A 25,436-nucleotide genomic window follows, 5' to 3' on the forward strand; every position below is an offset into this window, starting at 1 on the left:
GCCCTGCCCAGGATGCCCACCCCGAAGGCTCTGGGCCGAGCCCCAGCCCCCGCCCTCCGCCCTCCCACCGCCCCCTCCCAGGTGCTCTCTCTGCCTTCCTGCGTTTCAAACCGTCCTCTGGGAGGATCTGCCGGGAGTCTCGGCCTAGCCCCTGCGAAGGGGTGGAGGCTCTGCCGGGGAGGGTTGGGGGTTAATGGTTAATCGGCTCCCCCACTGGTGGACCGGCTGGGCGGGGACACAGGGATTTGGCTGTTTGTTGGTTTCTGGCTGAACCCCCGGAGTGCTATTACAACGGATGGGGCCCCAGCTCCCCAGTATTGTGTTATCAATTCTGTAAGATGGGCACACTAATTCACCAGCCCCCATGTGACCCTGACTCAGCCACCCTCCAAGTCACTGTCACCCCGAGTCAGGCTGATACGCTCACATATACCCTGGGACACTGACAGCCCACCTCCAAGATGCCCTAATTCAGTAACTTCCCCAGTCATTGACTTCGACCCTCAATGCTCTTGCAGAGATAAAGCCGCCTCATGGCTCATGAATCAGAAACGTAAATCCCAGGCCCCAGATACCAATCTTCTAGATCCTCATTCTGGGAGCTCCCTTCCAGTTTCCTGCCTCCCCTGGGAGCAGGAAGGACTGAGAGGCCCACACTGCTGTCTGGGTCCCCTGCCCTGCTCCCCAGGACCCCGCTCTGGCCACCACCAGCCCTCACAGGGGGCTGCTCAGTCTGTCACAGCTGCTCAGGCCCAGACAGACTCCATCTCCCAGGTCCCCGTCACCTCCTCCTGTTGCCCTGCCCCGTGCCTCCCCCTCCCCTTGGGGAACAGGCGGAGACAAGGCTTACAGCCCCACAGACCTGGATTAACATTCAGGCGCCTACCACCTACTAATCGTGACTTTGGGTAAATGATTCTCCTCTCTGAGCCTCAGTTTCCTCTTCTAGAAAATACACAATCAACTTCAAAGGGTGGTCTGAGTATTAAATGAGATGGCATTAGGAAAACATCAAGCGGTGCCCAGCAAGCGTCCATCCCCTCTCCTCCTGCCCCCCTTGGCCTCCCTTTCGTATCTCCTTTGTTTCTCTCCACCCACCTCCTCCCTCTAGAGTGGGCTTCGCGAGTGAGCCACCTGAGCAGTGCACAGAGATCCACTCTCAGGCTCCCGTGTTTGGTCTAATGCTCGGCTGTTCTGAACAAGGGGCCCCACATTTTCGTTTAGGACCGGGCCCTGATAATCATGTGGCCGGTCCCGCCTGCCTTCAGCTCACGGCTCACTCTTTTCTTCTACACCCTGCAGCCCTCATTGCCCACCACGCAGACACTTTCATGAGCTCCCAGACTACCTGGGGTGGTGGAGCTGGAAAGTGCAGGCCGAGGTAGAAGGATCTGGGACTCTGGAGGCATGGGAGCCTGTCCTCCTTTGCTGGCTGGAAGGGCCGGGCACAGGGATTTGGTAACAAGAGCAAGAGTGGGTGAACTAGTGAGAGAGTACATGAATGAGTGAGTGGGTGGGTGAATTAATGAATGAGTGAATTAGAGAGTGGGTGAATTAGAGACAGGGTGAATTAATATGTGAGTGGTTGAATTACTGAAAGAGTGAATGAATAAGTGAGTGAACGGGTGAATTAATGAGTGGGTGAATCAGTGGGAGAAGCAGCATGTGCTTGAGGGGTGTGTGGAGGCATCCTGCTCATATTCTTCCAACTATTAGAAGCCCTTTCTCTGCCCCGTGTAGCTGTGTTCTCCTCCCTCCATCTTCCCCCTGGAGCTGAGATAACTGGTGTGGGAGTTGGGGGGGGGCGGCAATTGTTCTGGAGAAGAAGAGAGGCTGGATTTGGTGTCAGGAGACCTGGGTTTAGGAACTAGCTCTGTCACTATTTGGATAACTTTCTTTAAATCACATCTCTCTAAGGACCTCAACTTTCCAATCTGTAAAATGGGGTGAAGATACTGGCCCAGTTGTTTATTGATCAGGACAAGACCCCAAGGGAGGGAGGGAGGGAGAGAAATTCCATAAGGGCTGATGGAGAAGACTTCAACTCCTGGTGGGTTCCTCCCGTGCTCTGCCAGGAACATCTGAGCCTGGCTCCAACAGCCTTAGGGCCAAGGCTGAGCCGGGCAGGAGACCCAACTAAGGCATAAACACAGAGGAGAAGGAGGGGCAGCCCTGGGAGGGGCCTTCAAGGGCTGATCCCGGGTCCTGCCACCTGTCTGGCACCTGTGACAGGCCACACACAGCGAGTCCTCTCACAAGCCTACACGTATGGCATCTCATAGAGTCTAAGAGGTGCAGTTCCCTATTTCTAAAAGTGGGCTGGGATTGCTGGCATGTCAAAGTTTAACGGTAACAAAAATAACAATTTTCAACCTCTACAGATGGCATCTTAAATTGAATTAAATAAGGTCTATGATCAACTAAGGTCAACCATGCCACACACATGCCTGTTACATGCAAGAACTATCAGGTGGCAGCCTGCACACGACAAGCCACTCTGTACACAAACAGTGACATACACGCTTTACCAAACGCACAACACGGGTGACCCACTGCCTATGAGGCACATTCCAGAAACCTATTTCATACCCCATGTCCCACCAATCACAACCCACCCCATAAGTAAATCTACCCACCCATGAACTAGAACTTGCATAATCTATTACGTACACAAATCACCCCACTGTTAGCTGACCCCAAACAATACCTTCTAGATATACGTCCCTCATATAAATGACTGGCCACCTCTAAGATTTACTGGCTCTGTGGTCTCAGGCAAGTTATTATTTCAAAGCCTCAGTTTCCCCTTCTGTAAAATGGGCCTAACTTGAAGTTTGTTGTGAAGATGACACACATCCACACCCACCCCCGCCCCACCCTTAAAGGATAAACCATGGACCTTGAAATCAGAAAGACCTGGGTCAAAAGTCAGGCACTGCCAACTTCCCAAACTCTGCGACCTCAGGTTCCAGCTTTCTCAGTCCTCATTTTGGCATCAGACGGCTTGATACCTTTTCCGTGGGGACAGTATGGGCATTAAATGACCAAGCGTAAGCACAGAGTGCAACAGCAGTGATTACTGTCATCAGTGGCTGACTCCTTGACCTTGGCCACATAATCAGTTGGAATCGGGACCCCCTGCACAGGAGGACTCCAGGGACGGCTTGCCCAGCCCTGAACAAACCCTGGCCTCTACGCCATCAACTCAGCAGTCCTTCTTTATCTCTGGCCCGGCCCCTGGGGCAGTCAGACCCCAGCTCAACATGCCCCAGTTCCCAGGGGAAAACAGAGAGGTCTCAGAGCTCAGCTGGAGGTCCCACTCCTTTTCGTTGTAGATGGAGAAACAGGGCCCTCAGGAAGGGAAGGAGGGGTGTTTTGAGACCACTGTCCTGGGCAGCCAGGGGTCGGGGAGGGGCGGCAGTGTTCAGGTTGCTGAGGCCTCTGGCGCGGATAGTGGTTAAGGGAGCTGCAGCTCTGGACCACAATATTATTCTTTTAAATGACAATAATGGCTAATGTTTCTGGAGAGATTCTGTGCTAGGCCCAGTGCTAAGAACCTTCCACTCTTCTCTGTTTATCTGTCCCACTTTGTAGGTGACAAAACTGAGGCTCAAAGAGGGGAAGCCACTTGCCTGAGGCCATAATGATGTAACAGGAGGGGCTGTAATTGGAACCCGAGTCTGACTCCAGAGCTTGAGGGCTTTACCCCCTCCACGCTGCCTCCCTCCTGGATCCCTGGAAAGAACCCTGGAATTCTGGAGCGCTGGTGGCTAATGGTTCCATTGTCACGTTACTGCCGGGGAGCTCAGGGGTCTGAGAAGTGAAGGAGCTTGTCCCGGGGCACGTGCAAGTGCAGAGGCGTCCTCCAGACACCAGACACCACGGGCCGCCTGGCGTCTTCACGTCCCCTGGGCGCTCAAGTCCCCACTATCTCCTGTCTCCCCTCCCCCGCCCACAACCCAGGGAGCGGTGCAGGGAACCCGGGACTTATCAAGACAGAGAACAAAAGTCGTGGGGGAAAGAAGCCAAGAGCCATCTCCACTCCTGGGTAGGGCCCTTCAGTTTCGCCCCTTTGAAATTTCAAATTCCAGTTTGTGGACAAAGTCCTAACTTTCTCACAATATAGGTCCCCAACAACTGACCAAACTCCAGTCCAGGCAGCCAGCAGGCCCAGGGCTGGTGTGGCCTTGCTGCTTCCTTTGGCAGCTCTCGAGGTCTAGGGGGAGGGGTCCTGGACCAACTGGGGTCTGTCAGGTCATCCCTGCAGCCACAGGTCATCCCTGCAGCCACAGCCCACCCCACAGGGACCCCTGCCTTCCACCAGAGAGGACAGCCCTCTTCCTGGAGCTGGGATCTGACGCTGGCTGGTGCCGACAGCAGATACCAGGTAGGCCCCCTCCCTCTTCCGGGCATCTTTTCTCCCCGCTAGCACTCCTAAAACACAGCTCATCCCACCCTCCTCGTCCTGGGTGCAGGCCATGTTGGCTTAATCCAATCATAGAACTCCAAGACTGGACAGGGTGTCTCAGCCAATCCACCCATTTGGCAGATGGAGACACCGAGGCCCCCAGGGGAGTGGCAGCCAGCTGTAGGCTGAACCTGGGACATAGACCCAGGGCCCCTCGTTGAGCCCTGAGGAGGGAGGACACGTGCTCAAGGCCATGCAGAGGCAGCAGGGAGAGCTCGGCCTTAGCAAGAAGCCCAGGAGCTTGGTGAGGTCCCCTTTGCTTCATCCCAGCCCTCAAGGGCCCTGGCAGTGCCTCCTACAGACCCCAGAGGGTGGAGTGTCTGTTCACTCAATGACTGATGGCCATTCGCTGGGATGCCACGGAAGTACTTCCGAGAGGAAGAGGAGGAAGCTCAGGGCTGAAGGCCAGTGGGTTTGGTAGGAAACATTTATGTGGTTAACTGATAACTAAGCCCCATCCTTGGGCCCCTGGAAGCCTCCTTCCTCCCTCTCCTCAGCATGATTAAGACGAACTTACCTGCCTGCTAATCATTGCTGAGCCTGTTGATTTTGCCTTAAAAAATTAACTGGGCATGAGTTTGCGGTTTGCCTCACCCCTAACCCTGCAAAGCAAAGGCCTGGGTGGGCAGGAGGCCGCCGGGTTATGCAAGAGGCCTTCGGCCACCCCACGCACAGCCAGAGCCTCCTCTGCTGCTCTCCAAAGGGTAGGTTTTGCTCAAGAGTCAACAGTCCGCTTGTTTCCCCTGCTCTGGGTCCTGAGCAAATTTGCTGTGTTACCAAAGAGAGATAAAAGCAGCTGGGGGGTGGGGGGGCTGGGAGAGCTTTCCAAACAGGGATGCGAAGCGGCCGCTTTGAGCTGGGGATTCTAGAACCCTGCAGTGTCAGAGCCAAGAGAGCCCTTAGGAGGATGCGGCCTAAGGCCTTTCAAACTGGGTTCTGAGGTCCCAGGAGCCAAGGGAGTGTAGGCAGAGGCCCCACTTCACCCAGTGCCTGCCTCTTAGGGACACTGTCCCTCAATATTTCATTTGAGAGTGGAGCCAGCTGTTGTTAATGAGAATCAGAAAACTACTGGTCCAGCCTCATCCCCTCACTCATCGTACAGATGGGGAGAGAGAGGCCAGAGGCGGGAAGTGACTCGTCCAGGGACAGAAGGTCACCCGGGTGTCCTGAGTCTCCAGCTAGGCTGGGGCAGACAGGAGCTCTCTCTGGTACTCAGTGATGTATTCTGGATGTTAGTGAACAAGATGGCACTGAAAGGCCCTTCTTTGCTTTTTACCCTCCCTCCTGGGGCTGGCTGGAAGCAGAGTGGTGCCTGAGAGCCACCGGAAGGCCTAAGTCAGGGGGGTCTCACCTGGCCCTGTGTCCTGTGGGCCCTCTGAGAAGCAGCCATGAGCTGCAAACCAGAGGCTCAAAGTTATAACCCATCTCAGCCACATCCTCTCTCTGGAGGCATCAGGCCACAGAAAAGGATGCAGAGCCCTGCCCTGACTCTCAAGACCTCTCTGAGTCTCAGTTTTCTCACCTGTAAATTGGGAATAGTAATACCTAACTCATAGGGTTGTTGTGAGGATGAAATGGAGTGGGATATATGCAATGATAACCATGGCCAATGTTTATAAAGCTGTTTTGAGGGTTTTCCATGTATTAACTCGTTAATCCTCACAACCACTCTGTGAAGTAAGGCAATGTTTTTATCACTATCTTATAGACCTGGAGCACAGAGAGGTTGAATCATATGCCACAGCTCACACAGCTTATAAGAAGCTGGGATTCCAACCTGAGCAGAATCTGTGCTCCAGAGTCTGTGCTCCTAACCTCCAGGCCACCCTGCCCTTCCAGGGCTGGCACATAGTAAGTAGTCAATGAAAAGTGGCCAGTATGATGATAAAATAAGCTCCATCCCAAGGCACAATTGGGCTGTGTGTATGGACTGTGAGGGGTGGAAGGTGGCAGAAAGAAGACATATCTCTGGGCTGGAGTGGTCAGGGAGGGTTTCCTGGAGGAGGTGGCATCCTGGGCAGAGGGAACATCCAGAAGTGGAGAACATGGTGGGTGAGGGTGAAAGGGCATGGTAGCTACTCTGGCTGGAGAGCAGGGTATTATGGGAGATGCTGACTTCAAGGCTCAGTAGGTAGTGTAGAGAGTGTGGTCGAGAGAATGATCAGGAAGGAAGCCAGGAGGACTTGGGTCTGTGTGGGCGGGGCCTCCCCATAGGCTGCCTTCTGCCAGGTGGCTTGTGACTTCTGGGCTGAGGCTTTTGCTGTCCTCCTGGGTGTATGTTCCTCCCTCCTGGTTATGTTCCTGACTTTATCTGCTGACGTGACTTTGGGAGTTAGATGGGGGCTTCCTCAGACCCTGTCGGGTCTGAAGGGTGCAGGCCCTGGTCTTCAGGTGAGGGATGAACCCACATCCCAGGAACCACCCTTGGGCTCCCCACATCCTTGTTCTGAAGGGCTCTAGGGATCTGCCTGGAGGTCACTGAGAGGAAGTGTTTGGGATCCCGAGACTCAGGCCACGGCCACCTCGTACAGTTGTACAGGTTGCTCACTGCACAAAGGTTCTCTGGCTAAGGGGGCAAGTGGAGGTGGAAATCCAGCCCTTGTTCCACTTACCAAGCCAACTGCCCATGGAGATTTGCCTGCTCAGAGGGGGGCACCATTCACTTATTTTCACAAAGGCTCCATGTGAGCACTGTTCCAGCTCTGCTTCCAACCACTGTGTGACCTTGGGCAAGGTCATTTCCCTCCTGGGCCTTGGTTTCCCATTTGAAAAGTTGTCTAGCATAAAGCAGAAATTCAACCCTGATGGTGAATTAGAATCACCTGGGACCTTTAAAAACTACTGATGCCCAGGCCCCACCACAGTCCAATGATCAAATCTTGGGGTGGGGGTGAGTGGGTGCTGGCTACGAGTATTTTTTAAAGTTCTCTGGTGATCCTGATACGCAACTAAGATTGAGACCTACCACAGGAGGCCTTAAAATCTGGGAGCTGGAAAGGCCTAGATGTGCATCCAAGTTCTACAACTTCCTAGTTGCAACTTCAATGAGGCTCCGTTTCCCCATCTGTAGAATGGGAACATAATAGCTTCCTCATAAAGTCAGAATGCCAATTCAACGGGATTCTACTCAGACAGTGCTTGGCACTGTGGTGGGCATGTAGGGAGCTCCTGATTCTTGGTACCGATGACTATTATTTTGCTATTGGCAAAATGAAATCGGCTTAAAACAAAGGGACTTTCTAGGTCAAGGATTCAGAGACTCGGGGTCAGGCTTTCTCGGTTCCTGAGTCAAGTCCTCGTACATGGGTCTCCATCTTGGCTGCATACCTGTCACAGTATTGAGGTCTGAGCGATTATTCTGATGGTTTGATATTTTACCCAATCTATTAAAACACTTCAATTTCTTTTGGAATCGGTACTACGTGCACACGATTCAAAAGTCAAAACAATATAAAAGGTGCACTTTGAGAAGTCTGGCTTCCACCCCCAACTCCTGTCCACCAGTCTACTTCCCTCTTCACTGTAGCTAATCACTTCCCTTAACTTTCCCTGTACAGACCAGGCAGCGTATGGGATCATACGATATCATCCCCCATCTCTTAAACTGTTCTGCATCTCACTTTGTTCATTTAATAGCCTAACCTGGAGATTTTTCCATAGCAAATGAGAACAAGCTTTGAGGAAGGAAGGGTTATTGCCCCCCTTCACAGGTGAGGAAACTGAGGCTCACGCTGCTGAGTCCAGAGCACTTGAACTATCGCTACTTGGCTCCAGAGCCGGTGTTTGTTCCCCTGCCCCAGGGTGGCCTTCCAGGAAGCCTGACCCAGGAGTGCTTTGGAACTGGGCCTAAACCTCTCCAATGCAGGCCTGGCAGCAGGAGGTGGGGTGGGGATGGGCTCTCACGGCCCCCACCATATCCAGGCCCTGAAGTCACAGAGGGGCTGAAGCGTGGAACAAAAAATGTCCAAAGTCATCCTGTTAGTGACCCAGTGAGGGGATGTCCCCTGGATGGGACAGTTAGGGCCTGGTGGCCATGCCCTCCAGTGGAGTGGAGCCTGCCAGGGACATTCTGGCAGGCTCAGACTATGCAGGTAGCAGGGGAGGGCAGGAGGAGGGGGAGAGGTGGGGAGGGAAGGGAAGCATGGCTGATGGGACAGGCCCAGGGGAGAGAAAGCTGAGGGGACCCCATTCTTGGAGGTCAGGAAGGAGGATGTGGGATTCATGGCAGAGGGGGCAATGACATTTTAACCAAACATTTTCTGCTCAGGCAACCCCAGGGCTCCCTCTGGATTCCTGACCTGCTTCAGTTCACTGACTCACTGACTGGGGACAAGTCACTTTCCTGTTCTGTGCCTCAGTTTCCCCAAAGCAAAATGAAGCAGATTAGGAAGCTGGTCTTTAGGTAGCCTTGAAACACCCCTAAAAGACTCTGTGAGGCTCCCCTCGTCTTGTTGACAGAATCTGGATCTTGCCTTGATCAGAATGGGGTCCCCCCATCAAGACCCTGGGTCTTCCTGGGTTGGGGGCTGGGGTGACAACATCTCTATACTGCTCCAAAATCTGGACTCCTCCCCTAGGTCCTGTGTCTCTCTCCCACCACCTCGTCCTCCTTTCCAGGTAGATGTGGAGTCAGGATCATACCTGGGGTGTCCCGGGGGAAGCCCTGGCCCCAGTCTGACATCCTCCTCCTGGTGTTATGGGGTCTCACACAGTGGGCAACCTCTTCATCCTTAAGGGAGCTCCCACAGCCACTCTGGCACCCAAGACCCTGCGAGGGCTGCCGGGCAGAGTTAATCTCTTAATACTAGTCACAATGAGATTTCAGGGATGGAGGGAGGCGGTCTCCATGGAAACTGCAGACCAGCCCAAGACCCATGCAAGGAATTAGCCTCAGGGCTCAGTAAGGGACTCCTAGAGACCCAACCCAAACAGGAACAGGAGACACAGCGGCCTGAACTCCTGTGTCCTGCTCCAGCCCTCCTGCTGTCTCTCTGGAGGGCCTGAGACAACCCATACCCCTCGTACTGCCTCAGTGTTCTCCTGTTAAACTGGACGGAGCCTCTTTCACAGGGAGAGCCCTGCCACCTTTCTGGGCCTCAGTTTCTTCATTCTCCAGTTGGGGGTTATAATTCTTAACCCAGAGCCTTTTCAGAAGAGTTCAGACTTCAGAATCTGCTTCAGCTAGGCCTTTTTCACTCAGACTGTCAACGTAGGCCAGGCATTTCACTTCTCCCAGCCTCAGTTTCCTCATCTATACAATGGGCACAATCACTATGGCGCCTGACTGGTGGGTACTGATGCTCAGCGACAGAGTCTCCTTCTCACCTCTTTCTGACTGCCCCATCCACACTGTACATCTGCCCTCCACCCCCACCACTTGCAGCTTTCAGAATCCCGTAGCCCCTGCCTTGTCTCTGGCCTTTGCACATGCCATACCTTCTGCCCAGAGCAGCTGTCACACCTCTCTCTTTTTGCCTCCTCATCCTCCAAGTCTCATCTTCATCTTCCTCCAGGCAGTCCTGCTGGCTTGGACAGGTCAGGGCTCCCCCTCGGTGCTCCCACAGCCCCTAATACTTTATATCATCAAAGTTTAATCACATGGTGGTTACTGGTTGTCTGCCTCTTCCATTGGACTATGTCTCATTTTACCCTTATAGTCCCACGACCCAGCTGGCAGTTAATATAATGGGTTGGATGAATAAATGAGCGAAGGATTGAAGGAATTTGCCCAGCCAATCATTCGACATTTATTCAGCACATGCCATGTGCACTACTGTGGGTGCTGGAGATGAAGCAGTGAATTGGTAAGATCCCTCCCCAAAAGGGCTGCTGTTTTAGCAAATAAAAACACAGGATGCCCAATTACATTTGAATTTCAGATAAACAATGAATAATTCTTTTAGTACAAGTATGTACCAAATAACACATGGGACATACTTATATCTTTTAAAACTTCTGTTGTTTATCTCAAATTCAAATGTAACTGGGCATTCTGTATTGGATCTGGCCACCCTCTTCTCTCCCTCACAGAGATTACATCCTGGTGGAGAGGTGCGGTGGTAACAGACAGGAGGAAGTAAATAAATAAAAAATAAGAGAATTTCAAATAGTGGTTAAGTGCAGGGAAGACAATGAAACAGTACAATGTGATAGCGCCTTGGGATGGTAGGGGGTAACTGTGGATACGGTGATCTCCGAGCTAGTGACCTTGACCTTCATGAGACAATTCTAAGCTCCAGTGAGATACTACTTTGGAAAAGTTCTTTGAAGATCTTAAAGGGAGTGTAGGCTGTAAACATTGGTGCCTGTTAGTTGAGAGGAGGGCTACGAGGCAAGCAGAGGGCGCAGCCGTGGGGCGCTGCTGAGTCTCACCTGACAGATTCCACAATTTTGCAATTTGGATCTGGGCCTTCACAAACCTTCGCGAACCCGCAGCCGTCGGTCAGCCAATGCCCTCTGCGGGGCTGAGAGCCAGAGGAAGGGGCCAAAAGGGCTGTGCAGAGAAGCGTGGCCACCTGGGCCGGAGCTGAGAGCCCTGACGCCGTCCCCCCACGCCCAACCGTCCCTCGCTGGCCCTAGGACGCAGGGCAGCACCTGCGCGGCTCAGATTCGGAGGGCCTCCGGGAGGAAGCAGCCCAGATGCGCCCCAGCGCCGCGTTTTGCGTGTCCTGGGCTCCTCCTAGTGGCCAACGCAGGAACTGGCGTACAGAAACCTTTAAACAACCGAGCGGGCTTCACCAATCACAGCGGAGGTCGTATTACAAACCCACCAGTCACAGGCCCAGACCGACTACGACTCTCCAAACTCAGCGGAAGACAGCTCGACATGATCACCAATCACAACTCGCTGGCTTTAGTTACGGGGCATGCTAACTTTCCTCCTATCACACATCCACACGTGGTCACTGCACCAATCAGAACGCAACATTTAAAAACTGGTTTCCTAAGGCGGGCACCGCGCTGCCATTACACCATCTAGGGAATGTATATTCCCAGCTTCCGGTCCCAATGTACACGCGCCTTCAGTGAGGGTCCCAGGCTTTGTGCGGGTTCTATGTGGAAGCCCATGGTTGCATTCAGGGGCATTCATGTATCAATATTTAATGATATATCATTAAATATCCTCCCCGCATTATAAAAATTAATGTGTGGGTCCAGGAGAGTGGGAAAAGCATGACCTTTGGCGTTAAACACACCTGAATTGGAGTCCATTTACTAACTTTGTGAAGTAGGACAATTCACTTCCCCTTCCTCAGTTTTCAAAAAGAACAATAATAATATGTTGTCATCGTCCATCACCCCACCCCCAACTCAGTTATTCAAGCCAAAATCCTGGGAGTCATTATCTTTGTGTCCTTCCTCCCACCCCTGCCAGCTCTTCAGAAAATCTAGTTCTTGCTGCCTCCAACAGTATCTCAGATTTTCATCATCTTTTCATCTCCACCACAGCCAACCTTGTCCCCATCCCCCATCATCTCTCCAGGTCTGCAAAAGCTCTTTTCACTTCTCTTGTTTTTCTGCTCTGGGTCTTCTACCACCCACTCTATAGCCAGGGGCCAGGGATGATTTTCTACAAGCAGATTGGAATAGGTGCCTCCCTTAAACAGTTAAAGCTTTTTATGCATTTATACTAAAACTCATAGAATTCAAAACTCCCATGAAGGGCTTCCCTGGTGGTGCAGTGGTTGGGAATCTGCCTGCCAATGCAGGGGACACGGGTTCGAGCCCTCGTCTGGGAAGATCCCACATGCCGCGGAGCAACTGGGCCCGTGAGCCACAACTACTGAGCCTGCGCGTCTGGAGCCTGTGCTCCGCAACAAGAGAGGCCGCGATAGTCAGAGGCCCGCGCACCGCGATGAAGAGTGGCCCCCGCTTGCCGCAACTAGAGAAAGCCCTCGCACAAAAACGAAGACCCAACATAGCAATCAATCAATCAATAAATAAATCTTTAAAAAAAAAACAAAAAAACTCCCATGAACTGTGAGGCCTGCATGACCTTGCTTCTATAGCCCTACATTTCTAACCTCATCTTATTCCATTCACTCCCATCCCGGCGGCTGCAGCCACACTGGCCTCCCCCACCCCCATCTCAGGGCCTTTGCACATTCTTTTCTGGTTCCCTGGAAAATGGTTGCTTGGTTCGTTGCATGGCTGGCAAAGAAAAAAAAGAAGAAAGATCTTTCAGATCCCGATTTAATTGTCACCTTGTCTGGGAGGACTCGCCTACATATTTATGTAGGTTCTTCCCATCCTTCACCCTTTACTCTCTGTCCCTGTACCTGATTTTTCTTCTTACCGCCTATCACAATTTGAAATTACACATATGTATGTTACTTGTATATCTATTTCTATCTCTTCCACCCCCATGAAGGAGATGAACCTTGTCTGATGTGTTCCCCAGGGTACACCCCACATCTTTTACAGTTTAAAATTAAACACATAACAAGCACTTAATAGATATTTGTTGGATAAATGACTGAAAAGATTTGGGGGGGAGAAACTGATACAACGTGCATGAAGTGCTTAGTACATAGTATGTATTCAATGAAAAGGATTCCATGTTTTCAGGGAAGTAAAATTGAAAAAAGAGATTAAAAGTCATATGTGCTCCTAGGTTTGGAAGGGTTTAAACTCTTGTTTACCAGAATTTCTTGACCTCAGCACTACTGACATTCTGGGCTGGATAATTGTAATGGGTGGCTATTCTATGTACTGTAGGATGCTTGGCAGCCACTCTGACCTCTACCCACCAGATGCCAGTAGCACCTGCCCCCCTCCCAACCTATGACAATGAAAAGTATCTCCAGACATTGCCAAATGCCCCTTTGGGGTCTCAAATCATCCCCAACTGAGAACCACTGTGTTAGGCCTCTAGACTTAAAGGAAATTTTCTCCCTATAATGCAGTGTTTCTCAAATTTCAGTGTCCATAAGAATCATCTGGGGTCATTAACAAAAATTCAGATGACTCAGGTCCCACCTCCAGGTTCCAGGGTCAACAGCTGGCCCAGGCATCACATGTTTGATGAGTTTCCAGGTGCTTCTGCTTCAGGGAGCCTGCAGGAAAACTCCTCCAGGAAGCCTCCCTGATAACCTGATAACCAAACACTGTGTGAGGCTCCCTATCCACTTGGACCCTGTCCTTGAATTCCTTTCCTTTCCGATTACCCTTCCCTGGATATATTTTCAAAGTAGTGACAGAACCAAATCCTAGCTCAGGCAAAGCCCAAACTGCCACATCCAACTTCAGGGAATAAACAAAATCTGACCACAAGGTTCAGCGAAAACTACTTACGAAATGAAGGCACCCCCAACCAAAGGAATCGTGGGTCGCTGCTTGGGAGAAGTATCAGTGTAACAGAATGGTACTGTCAGACTGTCTTCTCCCTGGTGGACCACTGTCCCTTCTCTGAGAACAGGTGTTGAAGACCACTTGGTGGGGCTGGTCTTAGTGGTCTAAGACTGGTCATGACTCAGTCTACCTTTCCAGAGCCATCTTTCAGGCTCCTTTACTCATAGCCTACCTGTGGCTTGACTATTCCACGTCCTTCTTCTGAGGCACGTGGCAAAATCACACTTTCTTGCTGCCTTTAAAGTTAGACGTGCCCACGTGACTGGTCTTAGCCAATGAAATGTGAGGAGAAACAATCTGCGTCACACCTGGGCGGGAGCTTTAAGAGTCAGTGCTGTGGTTGTTCGGAAGCAAGTGTACCTATGGAGTCACCAGGACGAGGAGAGCGGCCCGCCGACTCACGTCAGACAGTGCAGTAAGTGAGCGATAAATATCCATAGAGTTAAGCCAGTGAGACTTGAGGCTTTCTTTCTTTTATTATCGCAGCGTAACCTCATCTAACGTGACTGAGTGCGGTCTTTTCAAAGCTTCACTGATTTTCCTATGACCATTATGATTTTTATCATTTCTGAAAACCACCTATGCTATTACTTAACATTTGGCTTACATCAACTCACTTATTTTTATTTAGATTTATTTTAGAAGGAAACGTTATTACTTCCAAATCAAATACCAATATCATAAGTAGAAAGCAATGGGAAAATAAGCAGAATAAAATAAACCATTATATTACGTCCTGAATTAATACTGTTGCCTTTCAAAGCCTCTGGGCCCTGGGTCTGTTCTCTCTTTGTTAAAAAAAAAAAAAAAGAGGACGGTCCCTGTGTGTCAGTCTTTTGGCCTCAAAAAGCTGGCTGAGAGGGACTTCCCTGGTGGCGCAGTGGTTGGGAATCTGCCTGCCAGTGCAGGGGACACGGGTTCGAGCCCTGATCTGGGAAGATCTCACATGCCGCGGAGCAATTGAACCCCCCGTGTGCCACAGCTACTGAGCCTGTGCTCTAGAGCCCGTGCTCTGCAGCAAGGGAGGCCACCGCAGTGAGGGGCCCGCGCACAGCAACGAGGAGGGGCCCCGCCTCTCCGCAACGAGCGGGCCCGCCCGCAGCAATGGGGACTGGACGCAGCCAAAAATAAATAAAATAAATAAATTAAAAAAAAAAAAAAAAAGCTGGCTGAGATTGTCAGATGTTTGGAGACAGCCCAGTATGGAGGCTGAGAGCACAAATTCTGTAGCTTGACTTTCTGGCCTTGAATTCTGGTTCTGCCCTAGCTGTGTGATCTTCGCTGAGCTCCTTAACTGTTCTGTGACTGTTTTCTCATTTGCAAAATAGGGGGGATAATGATGTGTGTGTCATTGGGTTGCTGTGGGGATTATTTGTGTTAATGTAGAGAAAAGGCTTAGAACTGTGCCTGGCACGCAGTACTTACACAGGTGTTAGCAATAAAATAATGGCAGGAGCAAGATCAGGTGGGTTTGGAGAAATGTTTGAACTCGAGGAAGAGGAAAGAAAAATCCTCCACATTGGCCAAAAATAAATCACCTGGACAGTGTGGATGGGGGGCGGGGGGGAAGCTGCCTTAGCAGCAGGCGACGTGACCAAGTTCTAGAGGTCTTACTTGGCAGCGGCTGCCCAAACCTCTAACCCCGGTCTCATGTGTCATTAGTGAAGATGTAGTGCTCGGGGACTTTCCTGGTGGTCCAGCCGGTGAGGCTCCGCGATCCCGGTGCAGGGGGCCCGGGGTCGATTCCTGGTCAGGGAACTAGATCCTGCATGCATGCCACAACTAAGACCCAGTGCAACCTAAATAAATAAATAGATATTCTTTTTAAAAAAGATGTAGTGCTCAGGTCAAAGGAGCTAAGAAGCCCTCTGTATACATGGACCATACACAAACAACTGTGTTTGATTTCAATTTTAATAGAAACACTTAAAATTTTCCTAGGATGGGACAGAGTGAGAAAACCATACCCTTTAGAGAATACTTGAAGATCCAAAAGGGTTCTGGGCTGACTGTTGGGGAAGAGGAGAGGGGCATTGTAGCTGAGTGGTCAAGGCTACTGCCATTGAAATATCAGTGGTACCATTTACATAATTGTTCAACCTTGTGAAAATGATAAGTTCTTCAAGCCTTATTTGTTTCGTCTGAGAAACAGGAATCAATAATAGGACCTCTTCATAGATTCCTTTGTGGAATAAATGTGATAAACCTTATAAACCCAGCACATAGTTGCCCACCATGCAGTTGTGTTATTTACTGAATTCAAAGTACTTTCCTTTGGGCTTCCCTGGTGGCGCAGTGGTTGAGAATCTGCCTGCTAATGCAGGGGACACGGGTTCGAGCCCTGGTCTGGGAAGATCCCACATGCCGCGGAGCAACTGGGCCCGTGAGCCACAACTACTGAGCCTGCGCGTCTGGAGCCTGTGCTCCGCAACAAGAGAGGCCACGATAGTGAGAGGCCCGCGCACCGCGGTGAAGAGTGGCCCCCGCTTGCCGCAGCTAGAGGAAGTCCTCGCACAGAAACGAAGACCTAACACAGCCAAAAAATAAATAAATAAATAAATAAATAAATAAATAAATAAAATACAAGAATCTTAGGAAAAAAAAAAACAACAAAGTACTTTCCTTTGGAAAAGGGTATTCACCTATTCTCAGAGCCCCAGAGGACAAATTAGGACCAACAGATGGATCGTATAGGGAGGAAGATTTGTGCTGAAAACGAAGAAGATTTTTCTACTGGATACAATGATACTACCAGGGAAAAAGCTGCTTTATTAAGTAGTGAGTGTCCTGTCACTAGAAGTATCAAACCCAAGCTAAATGACCACCTGTCAGAGAGGATGGTGAGAGGATTCTAGCAATGGATCAAAGGTTGAATCAAAGTAGCATTTCCGGGCTTCCCTGGTGGCGCAGTGGTTGAGAATCTGCCTGCCAATGCAGGGCACACGGGTTCAAGCCCTGGTCTGGGAGGATCCCACATGCCACGGGGCAACTAGGCCCGTGAGCCACGATTACTGAGCCTGCGCGTCTGGAGCCTGTGCCCCGCATCAAGAGAGGCCGCGATAGTGAGAGGCCCGCGCACTGCGATGAAGAGTGGCCCCCGCTTGCCATAACTAGAGAAAGCCCTCGCACAGAAATGAAGACAGAGCACAGACAAAAATAAATAAATAAGTAAATAAACTTGAAAAAAAGCCACAAGCAAAAATTAAAAAAAAAAAAAAAAAAAGTAGCATTTCCCTGCTGCAAAAGTCTTAAATAAAATGTGATCCAAACCAAATTCATGTTGGAAAAACTGGATATTCACATGTGAAAGAGTGAAGCTGGACTCTTAGCTTACATATATAAAAGAATTAGCACAAAATGGGTTAAAGACCTAAGTGTAAGAGTTAAAACTATAAAACTTTTAGAAGAAAACATGAGGGAAATATTCACGATGCTGGATTTAGCAATGATTTCTTAGAGATGACACCAAAAGCATAGGTAACAAAAGAAAAAATAGATAAATTGGACTACATTGAAATGAAAAATTTTGTGCACCAAAGGACATTATTAACAGAGTGAAAAGGCAACCCATGGAATGGGAGAAAATATTTGCAAATCATGTCTGATAGGGGTTAATATTCAGAATATATAAAGAATTCCTACAACGCAACAACAAAAAACCTGATTTTAAAATGGGCAATGGATTTGAAAGACATTACTCCAGAGAAGATATACAAATGACCGAGAAACACATGAAAATATGCTCAACGTCACTAATCATTAGTGAAATGCAAATCAAAACCAGAATGAGATAACCACTTCACACCTATTAGGATGGATAATTTTTTAAAAAAGATAATAAGCGTTGGTAAGGATGTGGAGAAATTGGAACACTTTCTCACTGCTGGTGAGAATGTAAAATAATGCAGCCACTATGGAAAGCAGTATAACACTTCCTTAAAAAATTAAAAATAGAATTACCATATGATGCAGCGATACAACTTCTGGGTATGTACCCAAAATAATTGAAAGCAGTCTGGAAGAGATATTTTTACACCATTTCATAGCAACATTATTCACAATAGCCCAAAGGCAGAAGCAAGTGTCAGTTAAGAGATGAACCGAAAAACAAAATGTTATGTATACATACAACAGAATATTATCCAGCCTTAAAGATGAAAGAAATTCTGATACATGCTACAACATGAATGAACCCCGAGGACTCTTTGCTAAGTGAAGTAAGCCAATCACAAAAGGACAAATGCTGTATAATCCCATTTATAGGGGTACTTTGAGTAGTCAAATTCGTAGAATAGGATGGCGGTTGCTGGGGGTTGGGAGCAGAGAAGCTTGGAGAGTTATTTTCTAATGGAAACAGATAAAAAATTTCAAGAGTTGGGTGGTGGTGAAGGTTGTATAACAATGTGAATGTACTTGATGCCTCTGAATAATACATTTTAAAATGGCTAAAATGGTAAATTTTATGTATATTTTACCACAACTTTAAAAAATTTCATCAATGTATAAAATATATGTATTTCATCCGGACAGATTTAGGTTTAATTCCAAGACTGCAAGGATGGTTTAACATTAGAATATTACTAAATTAGCAGACTAAAAGAGAAAAAAATGTGATTATCTTAGTAGATGCACAAGAAGCAATTAAGACAATTCAACATTGTGATTAAAAAGCAAACAAGCAAAACTTCTAGCTTACTTAGAAGAAACTTTTTAAAACCCAGTAAAAATTACCTACCAAAAACCTAAAGCAGATATCTTACTTTAAAAGGCCAAAGTCCCTTTAAAGTCAAGAATAAAACAAGGTTGCCCACTGTGGCAGAGGCTGCAAGTTGTCTGTTCTGTATTATATAGTCTCCTTGTCTTCCTTTGTAATAGAACCTCCAATTTTCATTTGAACACATGGATGCCCCCTCAAAAAACTTATCTCAAGCATTCCTTAAAGCTAGGGGAGACCATGTGAATATGTTCTGGCCAATGAAGTATAATCAGAAATGTAATGTGGCAGCTTCCAGGAACTTTTTTAAAAAGACAGCTGGAACATGATTTTACTCCTTTTTCTTCTTTGTCTCTTGCGCCTTCTTTCTGCCTGTAGCATGGCTGTATGGTTGGAGCCCTGGCAGCCATCTTGGACCATGAGGATGAAGACCTCATGGGGATGAAAGGAACCTGGGTTCCTGAGGACTGTTTTGGGGAAGAACCACCATACTAACCTTAGATTGCCTCCCTCTGGACTTTTATAATCTGAGGAGTAATCTTCTGTTTTGTATAAACTACTGCTATTTTGTGTCTCAGCTACTCATAGACAAACTAAGCCCTATTTGAAATACCCATTATTACTGCTTCTCTTTGATATTTTACTAGAGACCCAAGCAATACAATAAGATAAGAAATTAAAAACAGATCTAATAAGAGAATTTAACAAAATTGTTGGATACATTTTCAGTATGTCAAAAGCAGTTGGTTTCTATACACTAATATCAACAAATGAGAAGATTCAATTTAAAAAATTATTTATGATAGCAATAGCGATTATTGCTAGGATTAATCTAACAGAAGACCTTTATGTATTAAAATTATTGAACTTTACTTAAAAAACATAACAGCAAACCTATATAAATGTATCATGGTCAGAAGGATTTTTGAAAATTATAAAGGGAAACCTCATTAAAAGGAAGTCAGAAGGCCAGAAGGGGGAGCTCTCATGCACATACTACTTAATCTCAATACAGATCCCAACCGGAAGAGATGTACCTTACATCTCTGGAAGAAAGTGACACCACTTTACTACTGGCAGCAGGAGGAAGAAAGATTTTCTCCTTGCCTGGCAACAGCTCAGCCAATGAGAGACTGTCACAACTCAGCCAATGAAAAGCCACTGTACTTCCAACTCCCAGTTTCCTCTAATGGACTGTTTGTTTATACCAGCCCATCCCAACTTCGTCTTCTCCTCTATAGAAGAGTTTCCTCTCCCTTAGTTTACCAAACTTGCATATAGTTCACCACAGTTGCATGTCCCAAATTGCATTTCTTTGCTGCTCCCAAATAAACCCATTTTGCTGGTAAAAATAACTGGCTCTTTTATTGTCTTAGGTTAACAGCTTCATTATGCAAAGATGTCAGTTCTTCCCAAATTAGTCAATAAATTCAATGTAATTTCAATTAGAAGCCCAACAGCACGGTCGGTACTTGGCGAATTGCAAGCACTCAAAATATGTTAGTTGCCTTTATTGAAATCCAGTGGAGACAAATAGGCTGTTGGTCTCCAAACTTTGTTCTGTTCTGTTCAGTCTCATCTTAAAATGTATGTGAATGAGCAAAGAGAATAAACAAGATAATTTTTTAAAAAACAACTGTAATATGAGGAGGACATGCTCTATGATACATAAAGCTATAGTTTCACTGTCCAATATGGTGACCACTAGCCACATGTGGCCACTGAGCATTTGAAATGTGGCTAGTTCAAACTGAGATGTGCTGTAAGTGTAAAATACACATTGTATTTTGAAACCCTAGTATATAAAAGAAGAAAAATATCTCATTAATTATTTTTGATTGATTAAATGTTGAAATAATATTTTAGCTATTTTGGGTTGAAGAAAATATTAAATAATTTTAACTATTTCTTTTTTGAGCTTAAAAAAATTAAATGTCTTATTTTCGTATAATTGTATCAATAGATTCACTTACCTGTTGTTTTTTTTTTCATTGTTTAAATGTGGCTACTAGAGGTAAGTGGAACAGTATAGAGAGCCTAGAAACAGATCTACATATGTCTGAAAATGAGGGACAAAAACAATGGCATTGCATATCAGTCAAGAAAGGACGTCCTAGTCAGTAATGGTCTGGGTCAATTGGTTATCCATATGAAGAAAAATATAATGGCATCTCTATTTCATATCACACACAAAAATCAATTCCTGTGGAATAAAGACCTATGTATGAGAAATAAAACTTTAAAAATTATAGAAAACGTTTAGCATAATATCTTAATGATTTCAGGGCACTGCAAAAAAACAAAAAGCACACACTATAAAGGAAAAGATTATTAAATTTAATGATCTTATTTATAATGTAACCAAAACTTAACTACATTACACTTGTAAACTTCTGTACAACAGAAAATACTCTAAAGAGAGCGAAAAGACGAGCTACAGACTGATTAAAGGTATTTTCCACTAATATAACTGAAAAAAGGATCTGTACTGAGAATAAATAATTCCTTCGAATTGTTAAGAAAAGATAAATAAGGCAATAGAAAAATGGGCAAAGGATATGAACACACACACTCACAGAGGAAATTCAAATGGCAAAAGGAGCCTTTCCCTCTCTAGCAATATGGGAAATGCAAATTCTCATTTTACATTCATCATCTCTCAGAGTCAAGTGCGGAGGAAGGTGTGGCGCAACCAGAACTCCAAGATGCTACTGACCAAAGTGACAGTTGGGGGGCAAGATCGAGAATTTGCCAACATCTCATCAAAGTGAAGATGCCCACTGCCTGAAATCCAGAAATTCCACTCCTCCACATTATCCTAGAGAAACTCTCACCCACAGGTATAAGAATGTTCTTTGTAGCATCGTTTAAAATAGTGAAAAGCTGGAAACAACTCCATTGTCAAAAACTGGAATAAATATACTTTGGGATGTTCCTTCACAGCATTTTCAGTGAGTGCCCTAGTGCTGCTTGTAGCTGCATGGGAAGATCCAAAAATAAAAGGAAGTTGCTGAAGGATACATACAACATTTGAATAAGTTTTCCAGATATGCAAAATAATGTTATATATAGTTTATGTAGCCATGTAGAGTAAAAGTATAAAAACATGTCTAGCAATGATGAACAGCAAATATTGACAGGGGTCACCTCTGAGAAGGGTGGCAAAGCAAGGGATTGAGGAGGAGTACAAGGTGGGGCTTCAAGTCTAAGTGGAATGTTTCATTTGTCATTAAAACAAACAAAAAATGAATCAAATGAAAATATGGTCATGCATGTAGGGCTCGACAAAACTGAGTGATGGGTACATCAGTGTTCACAATGTTATTCTCTCTACTTTTCTGCAATATTAGGGAATAATTACAAATTTTTTAGAAAGGAGAAAGATAGTGAAAAAAATTAACTGTCTTTCTACATACCAGCAACAATGTGCAATGTAACTGTTAAATCATACTATTTAAAATACCTCTACATTTTTTTTTCTTAAATCTAGGAATGTATTAAGCTAGAGAATTTCTCTGTTGGGGGGCAGGAAGAGCTTTCATGGGTGTTGATGTTTTCAAGGGGCTCTGTGATGAGCTAATGTGAACACACTGGAGGTTTCTCTTGGAGTGCCCGAGGCATTCATTGTCCTGTGTTAAGGTCTCTGAGAAGTTCTCTGATAATGAAATTTGTACAGCTTTCTTTAATCCAACATTTTTCAGACATCTCAGGATAGAATCCTCCTTGTCTGAGTGGTCTCGCCCTGGGAAAGGCTGACCTAGTCACCTCCAAGTTTCCTTCCAATCCTCACCATCACCGTTCTAGTTTTGGCTCTGCCACTAACGTGCTGTATGACTTTGGTCAAATCATCTTTCTTCTTGGGGCCTCAGCTTATTAAGATATTAAGTGGGTGTGTGAAGTTTAGACTCTAAGATTCTCTTACCTGTTTCCAGCTCTAAAACCCCATGTTGGAGCCTGACCCTAGGATGACATTTCCACTCAATTTTATTCCTCTTCACTCAACTAACTTTTTATGATTTAACTGAAGCAGATTCATGGTAGAAGAATTACAAAAATGCACAGAAGTGAAATAAAAAAGAATTAAATTTACTCCACATGCCAGTGTATGCCTTTTTCGAAAGGTATGATGATTGCTAGCATTTATGGAACACTTATGTCCAAAACACTGTGCTAGAATAGAACTATTTTTATCCTCATTTTATAGATGAGGAGACTGAGGGTCAGAGAGGTAAAGTCACCTGTCCAAGGTCATACAGCTTGCAAGGCTCTAACCCAAGTCTGCCTAACTCTGCACCACAAATTCTCAGCCACTACCATATAAGGCCTCCCCATCTGAGGGGGGTCTTCATCACTGTGAGATTCCTTTTCCTCCCAGCACCCTAAGTCCTTCAGGATTCTCTCATCTCAGAGGAGCTGTGGGCGGATACCAACTCCTCCAAAAACAAAGTCAGCACCTTCACTGTGGGAAGGATCCGTGTCCCTCCCCCATATTCCGTCCACCTTATCTCTAGAACAACTGTGACTTGCCCTGGAGAAGGGGAAAAAAATAATCCTCTCCCCTCCCCAACTCCACCCCCCAAATCACAGGATTTGGGGGTAAATTCACAGGCTGGAGACAGAAGAATGGGTGTGTAATTAAGATTCAGATTGACTATTGTTTTATGTGACTGTCTGATAAAGAGAACACAATGGCTGCCATGGGGGCTGGGAGGTGAGATTTCCCAAGTGTAGAATTCTAGAAGACAAGCCTTGAGTTCTAGAGCCTGGGTCGTCACCCCACCCCACCCCACCCCCAAACCAGGCAAGCAACAAGGGTGAGGACACCAGAGAGAACTGTGGGCTAGGGAGAAGACCCAGCCAGGGATACCTGCCCAAGACATTTGGCTAGAACTGGTCTATTCAGAATGGGAAATGGAGACAGGATGAGTTAGCTGCTATAGAATCCTAGGTGCTAGAGCAGCTGTGTCCAACAGAAATATAACGTGGACCACATATGTAATTTACAGTGTTCTGGTAGTCACATCAAAAAATAGTAAATCTATGAAATAGGAAATTGCGCTCACAAATAATGAGCTTCCCCTTGGTCTTAGCAACCAGGGATCCGAAACTCAAGTGCCCTCGGTGCCCAGATAGAGATATATGGAGCAGATAGAGTATAAGCAGTTTTCACACTTTCCTATAAGAAAACACAGCAAATATAATGGTTTACGTTTATTAATATAACTTTAGTGTAGAGACACTAAGGAATGGTGGGGACTGTGGCAAATTAGAGAAAGCACGCCAAGCCTAAATTAGCTCCAGTGGGCTTTTTGTCTCATGGTTATGGGGAATCAGTGTTGCTAGAGCTTCCAGTTCTTTGAAAGAGGCTGGAAGTTGGGGTTTTGAAAGGTTAGAAGTCAATTGAAGTTTTATTTAAAAACAAAATTGGGTGGCCTGGATCTCAACCTCTGATCTCCTTTGAACCCTTGGCCATGTTTTACAGAGGAGGAAACTGAGGTTCAGAGTGGTTAAATATTTTCCCCACTCACAGTAGAGACAAAGAACTGGCCCTTCGGGTCATTTCTGCTGCTTCCACTAATAACCAACATTGATTTTTCACTATTCTTATTGAGAATTCCCTAGGTCCCAGGTTCTGGGCTGAACATTTGACACCATGAAGGAGGTACTGTTTACAATGCCAGATTTAGAGAGGGAAACCAAGGCTCAGAAAGGTGGAGTCGATTACCTAAGATCCCACTGTGAGGCTTGAACCTGGGTCTAGGTTTAATTACAAGACTCTCGGTGAAGAACCTCGGAGACCAAGGAGCCTGGTGGTTTTCACCTTGGGGCTGCTTTGAAGGGCCAGGGGCTACAGGATGGGCAACATCCTGCACCCCGACACTTCCTTTAACCCAGGTGCCTCCTTTGTATCATTCCCGCAAATTGGTTTCCGGTAAGATTTTGTTTGAAGAAAGAATGCCACTGCTATTTTTTTTTTTTTAAGTTTGAAACCACTGACCAGCCCACGGTCTCTTGATTTACAGAAGAGGAAACTGAGGCCCAGAGGTGGCAAGTGTCTGAGGTCCCTCTGCAAGTCGGGACCAGAGCCAGGACCAGAACTGGGCTCTGGAGGCCAGGCCCTGTCTGGGAAGCTGCCCACGGGGTGTGCTACTCTGGGCTCTGCCCAGGGAAGGGCCAGCTGCTCTCTCTGTGTCTCAGCACCTCCTCTGCCTTTCCTCATGCCTGTTTGGATAACTCCTTGACCTGTTCCTTCACAAGCTCTCCCTGAGGTGTGGCCGCCTCCGTTGCTTGTCCCAGGGAATCCTGGGGCCTTGGCTGTGTGACGGCCCAGGCTTGGCCAGTCCCGTGGCAGACAGTTGTTAAATAGTGGCTGTCTGGGCAGAGGGAGGACTGTTTACCCAGGGCAGGGCCCAGGCAGAGGCTGCAGCTTCCTCCTCACGTCACCGGCCCATCCAGCCATTCAGCATACTGACTCAGCTGTCCCCTTCTGCATTTGCTCATTCCACAAATATTTATGGAGCGCCTACTGTGTGCCAAGCACTGTTCTACATGCTGAGGATATAGCAAGACGGCCAGATTCCCCACTCTCGTGGAACTGACATCGTAGTGGAGGAAACAGATGATAAACAGATCAGCGAATTCACAATTCCAGAGCTGTAGAGGATAAAGGGATTGATAGTGATGGCTGGAGGAGAGGCAGTCTTAGATGGGGTGGTCTAGGAAGGCCGCTCGGAGTGGGGACATTTGAGCTAAGAACCAAACTAGGAGAAGAAATCAGTTATGGGAAGATCTGGGTAAAGGGTGGTCCTGGCAAAAGGAACCCCAAGTACAAAGGCCCTAGGGCAGGAATGTGCTTGGCGTGATTGAAGGACAGTAGAAAGGCCCAAATGGCTGAAGTGGAGT

General features: G+C 47.2%; 1 long non-coding RNA gene across 1 annotated transcript in view; it reads left to right on the forward strand.

The window, feature by feature from the left end:
• The first annotated feature begins 4,164 nt into the window (after positions 1-4,164).
• The window catches only part of LOC137750687 (uncharacterized), a 30,705-nt gene continuing 9,433 nt past the window's right edge, over positions 4,165-25,436 (forward strand). Inside the window, exon 1 of the long non-coding RNA XR_011070534.1 lies at positions 4,165-4,387. This is a non-coding gene — a long non-coding RNA (uncharacterized lncRNA). The remainder of the gene's footprint in view (positions 4,388-25,436) is intronic.

This window comes from Eschrichtius robustus, chromosome 16 (assembly GCF_028021215.1).
Source record: "Eschrichtius robustus isolate mEscRob2 chromosome 16, mEscRob2.pri, whole genome shotgun sequence".
NCBI lineage: Eukaryota > Metazoa > Chordata > Mammalia > Artiodactyla > Eschrichtiidae > Eschrichtius > Eschrichtius robustus.